At 45.8% G+C, this 6,139-nt stretch overlaps 1 pseudogene; it reads left to right on the top strand.

The window, feature by feature from the left end:
• The first annotated feature begins 5,786 nt into the window (after positions 1 to 5,786).
• Positions 5,787 to 5,905, top strand: LOC134946092 (5S ribosomal RNA; annotated as a pseudogene).
• Positions 5,906 to 6,139: the final 234 nt, after the last annotated feature.

Here is a 6,139-nt window from a genome sequence, read left to right as displayed (position 1 = left end):
TTCATTGGCCACGCCCCATATGGCATTTGGGCGCACACAGTACCTGTAAGACATTTTTTCTACTTGCACCACTGAGGAGCAGAGAAGAGCTCCTGAAGACAGTAGATGCTGGAAGTCCTGGATGGGTGGCGGCCATGCAAAAGAGCTTAAAGGCTGCCACCCCCCAGGTGAAGACGCCGGAGGAAGACACTGGAAGCCCTGGGGAGGCGGCGCCCCCCCCAGGTGAAGACGCCGGAATGCGGCGGCCATGCAAACGAGATTAAAGGCCGCTGCCCCCAGGTGAAGACCATGACTAATAAACTTTTTTTAAAAGATAGTTTGGTGTTTTTATTTTAATATTTTCTTTACAGGTGGACTACAGGTGCCAGCGGGCCCTTTTACGTACAAGCATGCTGGAACTTGTGGTTCTCCAAGTGCCAGCATGCTGGGGCAGGCTTGCTGGGACCTGTAGGCCACCTGTAAAGAACAATATTAACAATGAACCCCGCACCCACCGCCACCAGGGGTGCGGGGCATAGCACTGGGCTATCAGCCCAGTGCTGGTTATTGCTCGGGAGGGGGGACTCCATTTTTATTTTTTGGGGTCCCCACTTCCGAGGAATTCCAGCCATGGGCTGACTATTTTGGGCGGGCATATTAATGTTATGGCAGGGGGACCTCATACCGAGTGTCTCCCCTGCTATGGCATTATCCCCCCCGGCTGGTTCTGCCTGGTGCTCGTTTTAGCAATGTATGGGGGACTACACTTCCCCCCCCCACTCTATGGGGGGGGAATGGTTAGCTGCCAGTGACTCCCCAGCCACTGACCTCAAGGCACGCCACTGGCGAGAAGGGCTATGGCTGGTCCCACATCAAGGCCCAGCCCAAAGTAACTAGCCACACACTGTACGGGGTTGGAACTAGGTGCAGGGGGGAGGAGGGCCCAGTAGAAGGGAAGAAATGGGTTATGTGGAGGGAGGAAGTAGAGGAGTCAGAAAGGGAATAATCTCCATCCGGAGACTATACACACACTGACCCAGGTAACCCTAGATGGTGCCCCGCAACCTAGTACATTGGCACCTCTCAAAAGATTGGTGGGTGGCTGAAGCACCCCTTGACCACCCTGTTCCAACACCTTTGCCTGTCTATTATGTAAAACTGTCATTTTTTTAACCAATCCAACTTTGAACTCGTGTATTCAGTATCGTGTGTGAGGGGAGGAGAGCGCAGCCTGCGCCTCTCCTTCCCCTTCAGTATCGTCTGTATTTTTCGTATCTCTGTAATGTCCTAGGATCTCAAACTCTGTCCTCAGAACCCAAAAAAGTTCATATTTTACAATTGGGCCTGGGGCTTAAAATCATCATGCTGGGCCGCAACCGGGGGGGGGGGGGGGGGGGGGACTGCTCCTTCTCCCGCGTCACTGCTGTATTTGTAATGGGTGGCAAGTGTGCGGTGCCCCTGAGTCCAGAGGGGACCCCCACCGCACACGCCACACCCATTTTTTTAATACTCACCAATCAGAAGTCCTGCACCGATGTCACTGGCACTGTTAAGAACCTGTGAAAATGGTGCAACGCCCATTTTCATGGAGTTCTGTGGATGCACAGTAGAGAAATCACTGGGAAAATGGCCACTGCGCTATTTACCTGGAGATGTACGCATGCGCAGTAGAGTCTGAGCACTCTAGTGCTCAGACCCTACAGTGATCCCGACACAGAGGAGGGGGCCCGAATGGAGGAGGCAGCACATGGGCCTCCTCCTCTCTTAAAGCGCCCCTGTCCCTCGCCCAACTGCTTCTTCCCCCCACCGCTGTTGGAGTATATGTCTCACTAATTACACCCCTGTGATCGCAACACCCACCACTCCCACTCTGATCACCCTCACCCTGTGCTGTGGGTGCTCCAGTTGGTGCAGCCAACTTACCCTGAATCTCATTGGGTCTGGCAGCGCTGTGTGTTGGAGCTTCAGGAGGCGGCCGGCCTGGTCACACTGCTGCTGTGTAAGCACCCAGCCGTGTACACAGTGGGGATCCAGCTCGGCCCATACCCGGCAGTGGAGGAGGCCAAGCTTCGGGCCCTGATGGTGGACTTTCAGTCCACAGACCACGGGAATGGGCTCATCACCTTCCACAGCTTGACCACCTGTGGTGCTACCCGATGCTGGAGGCTGGGTGCGGGACAGGAAAATATGGCCATTGGTGAGATCGGAATCCTACATTGTCTTCCCTCACTTTATACTGTATACATCTGCCTGCTGTCTACCTTCACTATATACTTTGCGCACCTACTGTACCTGCTATCTAGCTTCACTATATACTGTGTACACCTACCTACGGTCTTCTATTATACTGTATACATCTACCTGCTGTCTATCCTTACTATATATTGTATATAGTGAGAGCTGACAGGTGTATACAGGTAGGAGTCACTTGGGGTCCAACCATCGGAATAGGGGTACAACTCTGTTGCATAATGTGCTATAAAGGGCATTATGACTGTGTGGCATATTGTGAATAAGGGGCTTTACTGTGTGGTATTAAGTCTACATGGGGCACTACTGTGCGGCGTAATTAGAAATAGTAGTGGAGGTGAGGTGGGAGTGTCAGATTACTGCATTACCCCAGGTGAGGAAAGTCCTAGTTGTGTCCCTGTGCTGTGCAAGTGCAGAACGGGTCTTGTGTGATTGCTCGCAGTCCACCTTAACCGCAGGATGATTGGCATGCAGCAGCATTAGGGCATGCAGTCCGGGACTGTTCCACAAAACAGGTGCGTGTTGACACCATTTTGTAGGCGTACAGAGTCCAGATCTACTTCGTCGGATGCAGACTTCCTGGACCCGATTGACCAGTTCTAATGGCCAGTCTGAGTGAGCTTCAGCTTATGCAGATAATCGAGGGATTTGATTATCGCAATCGATGGTCATGATGGACACAATGGTGATCTAATGCTGCATCTTCGGGCGCAGTTGCTGGCAGGAAGGGTGTGATACGAATGACAGGCGGTTGGGATGCCAGCTTTCATAAGACCAACACCAGCATCCTGATGCTGAGAATCCCGACAGGGCAGTGACGTGCGGTGAGGTGAGGCAGAGCCTTTCCTGACATACTTCAGTATATCACAGAGTAGACGTGATTCCGCACCAGTTTAGAAGGTTTCAAAAAAGATAATAATAATAATAATAATAATAATAGTAGAGTACCAGGATAGCATATAATATGTACGAATAATTCGTTTTTAATGAATACGTCTGGTGGTGCACCCAGAGTCAGGGGCAAACTAGAGAGAAAAGAGAATACAGAAGACTCTTGTGTGGGTGCACTCTTGTTGTAAATTGTTAATAAGAAAGTATTAAAACATAACTTTTATTGTCTCATAATTTTAAGAAAAAATCCACACTTATATAATCCACTATAATTGGTTCAATAAAATATACTGTTGCCAATATAGCCCCCCAACATCCATAAGAGATGTAATATCTAGTTGATGGGGCTATTTGGAAGTTTATGTCTCACTAAAAGGTTAGAATTGTTCTGGTTAGTCTGTATTATTAGACTTCAGGAAGGATGCAGACACTCAGGCTCTACACCCTGATCCTATCCCACTAGCACAAGCTCAGCTTGTATTAATAAGACCTCCAACGGTCAATGATCCGAAGTATTATCAGGAGTATAGGTCCTTATTAATCTTGACAAATGTCAGATCTGTGACATGTCAAGGAGAACGGTGCTGAAAATGAGTAAAAATAAAAGTGATACAGGTCAAATAGATGAGCAAAAAGAGATGATTGAAGAAAATGTGGTGATCCTGCTGTTGGTTTAGAGTCAGGAAGGTCACGAATTACAACATCGGGTATTCTCTGGGGGTCACCCTTACAGGTACTGACCCAGCCCACCACCGTTTTGCTTCCAAGATCGGACGAGATCGGGCTCTGTCGGTGGGGTATGGTAGTATTCCTTGGGCCTTCTATAACAGACTCACCAATGAGAGTGCACCTAAGGAAGATTGGGGAGAGAGATAGCAAATGTGGACGGATCAGCTGTCCACGTTAGGCACAGGATAACCTGTGGATCATGGATGAGAGTCCGCAGATATATTGAAAGAGATGAAAAAATAGAGCGAGAAGAAAAAAACAGGAGGAAGAAAGGGCTTAATTTCAAGCCAAAATGCTGTCAGAAATTAATTTTGATGGTTAGACATGGATACGAATAGCTAACAATGTTAGGTTGTACTCAGTAATTGCTCTATCAGAAAAAAATAATATATAGATTTTGATGAAAGAAGAGGGAGGTTGGAGCATAGGCCCCGAGGGGTACTGGTTATCACACTTATTCACACATATGCTGTAAGGAAACAAATCAAACAAAAGCTATGAATACCTTGTCGCATAATTGGTGAGTAGTTCAAAGGAAATAACAGTGTGATATTCCTGCCTAGATTCCTGGATATGCCTAATTTGGTCTGAATAATATCTTATATAGAGCTACAGAACTATGACATCTTCCATTAATATACAGGTGTTTCAAATGGTCCACAATCTCAGATATGTATAAGGAGTATCCCTATTAACAGTATAACTGAGCGTGGGGGTAGACAAGCCCCTTGAGGGCTGATTTATGAAATACTTAGGCAAAAATGTCATTAGAGATTCTGTACTGAATGCTATCCAGACAGGGTTATAAGAATCATATACTGACGATAAGTAGTTATGATAATTTTGCTAAGACAAGTAGTAATAAAAGCACTATAGGAGAAAAGTGAAAGATAAGAAGAACAAAGATTCTTTTGGAAAAGGGGAGATGATGACAAGAAGAAAAAAGGAGGATGAGGAGAATGTATATTAGCAATCACTGCCCAGATCCCTGGGCTGCCCTAATGAAAGTACTTTCATTAGGGCAGCCCAGGGATCTGGGCAGTGATTGTTAATATACATTCTCCTCATCCTCCTTTTTTCTTCTTGTCATCATCTCCCCTTTTCCAAAAGAATCTTTGTTCTTCTTATCTTTCACTTTTCTCCTATAGTGCTTTTATTACTACTTGTCTTAGCAAAATTATCATAACTACTTATCGTCAGTATATGATTCTTATAACCCTGTCTGGATAGCATTCAGTACAGAATCGCTAATGACATTTTTGCCTAAGTATTTCATAAATCAGCTCTCAAGGGGCTTGTCTACCCCCACGCTCAGTTATACTGTTAATAGGGTTACTCCTTATACATATCTGAGATTGTGGACCATTTGAAACACCTGTATATTAATGGAAGATGTCATAGTTCTGTAGCTCTATATAAGATATTATTCAGACCAAATTAGGCATATCCAGGAATCTAGGCAGGAATATCACACTGTTATTTCCTTTGAACTACTCACCAATTATGCGACAAGGTATTCATAGCTTTTGTTTGATTTGTTTCCTTACAGCATATGTGTGAATAAGTGTGATAACCAGTACCCCTCGGGGGCCTATGCTCCAACCTCCCTCTTCTTTCATCAAAAACTATATATTATTTTTCTCTGATTGAGCAATTACTGAGTACAACCTAACATTGTTAGCTATTCGTATCCATGTCTAACCATCAAAATTAATTTCTGACAGCATTTTGGCTTGAAATTAAGTCTTTTCTTCCTCCTGTTTTTTTCTTCTCGCTCTATTTTTTCATCTCTTTCAATATATCTGCGGACTCTCATCCATGATCCACAGGTTATCCTGTGCCTAACGTGGACAGCAGATCCGTCCACATTTGCTATCTCTCTCCCCAATCTTCCTTAGGTGCACTCTCATTGGTGAGTCTGTTATAGAAGGCCCAAGGAATACTACCATACCCCACCGACAGAGCCCGATCTCGTCCGATCTTGGAAGCAAAACGGTGGTGGGCTGGGTCAGTACCTGTGAGGGTGACCCCCAGGGAATACCCGGTGTTGTAATTCGTGACCTTCCTGACTCTAAACCAACAGCAGGATCACCACATTTTCTTCAATCATCTCTTTTTGCTCATCTATTTGACCTGTATCACTTTTATTTTTACTCATTTTCAGCACCGTTCTCCTTGACATTTCACAGATCTGACATTTGTCAAGATTAATAAGGACCTATACTCCTGATAATACTTCGGATCATTGACCGTTGGAGGTCTTATTAATACAAGCTGAGCTTGTGCTGGT

This window comes from Pseudophryne corroboree, chromosome 7 (assembly GCF_028390025.1).
Source record: "Pseudophryne corroboree isolate aPseCor3 chromosome 7, aPseCor3.hap2, whole genome shotgun sequence".
Taxonomy (NCBI): Eukaryota; Metazoa; Chordata; class Amphibia; order Anura; family Myobatrachidae; genus Pseudophryne; species Pseudophryne corroboree.
This window is presented reverse-complemented; position numbering and strand designations above follow the sequence as displayed.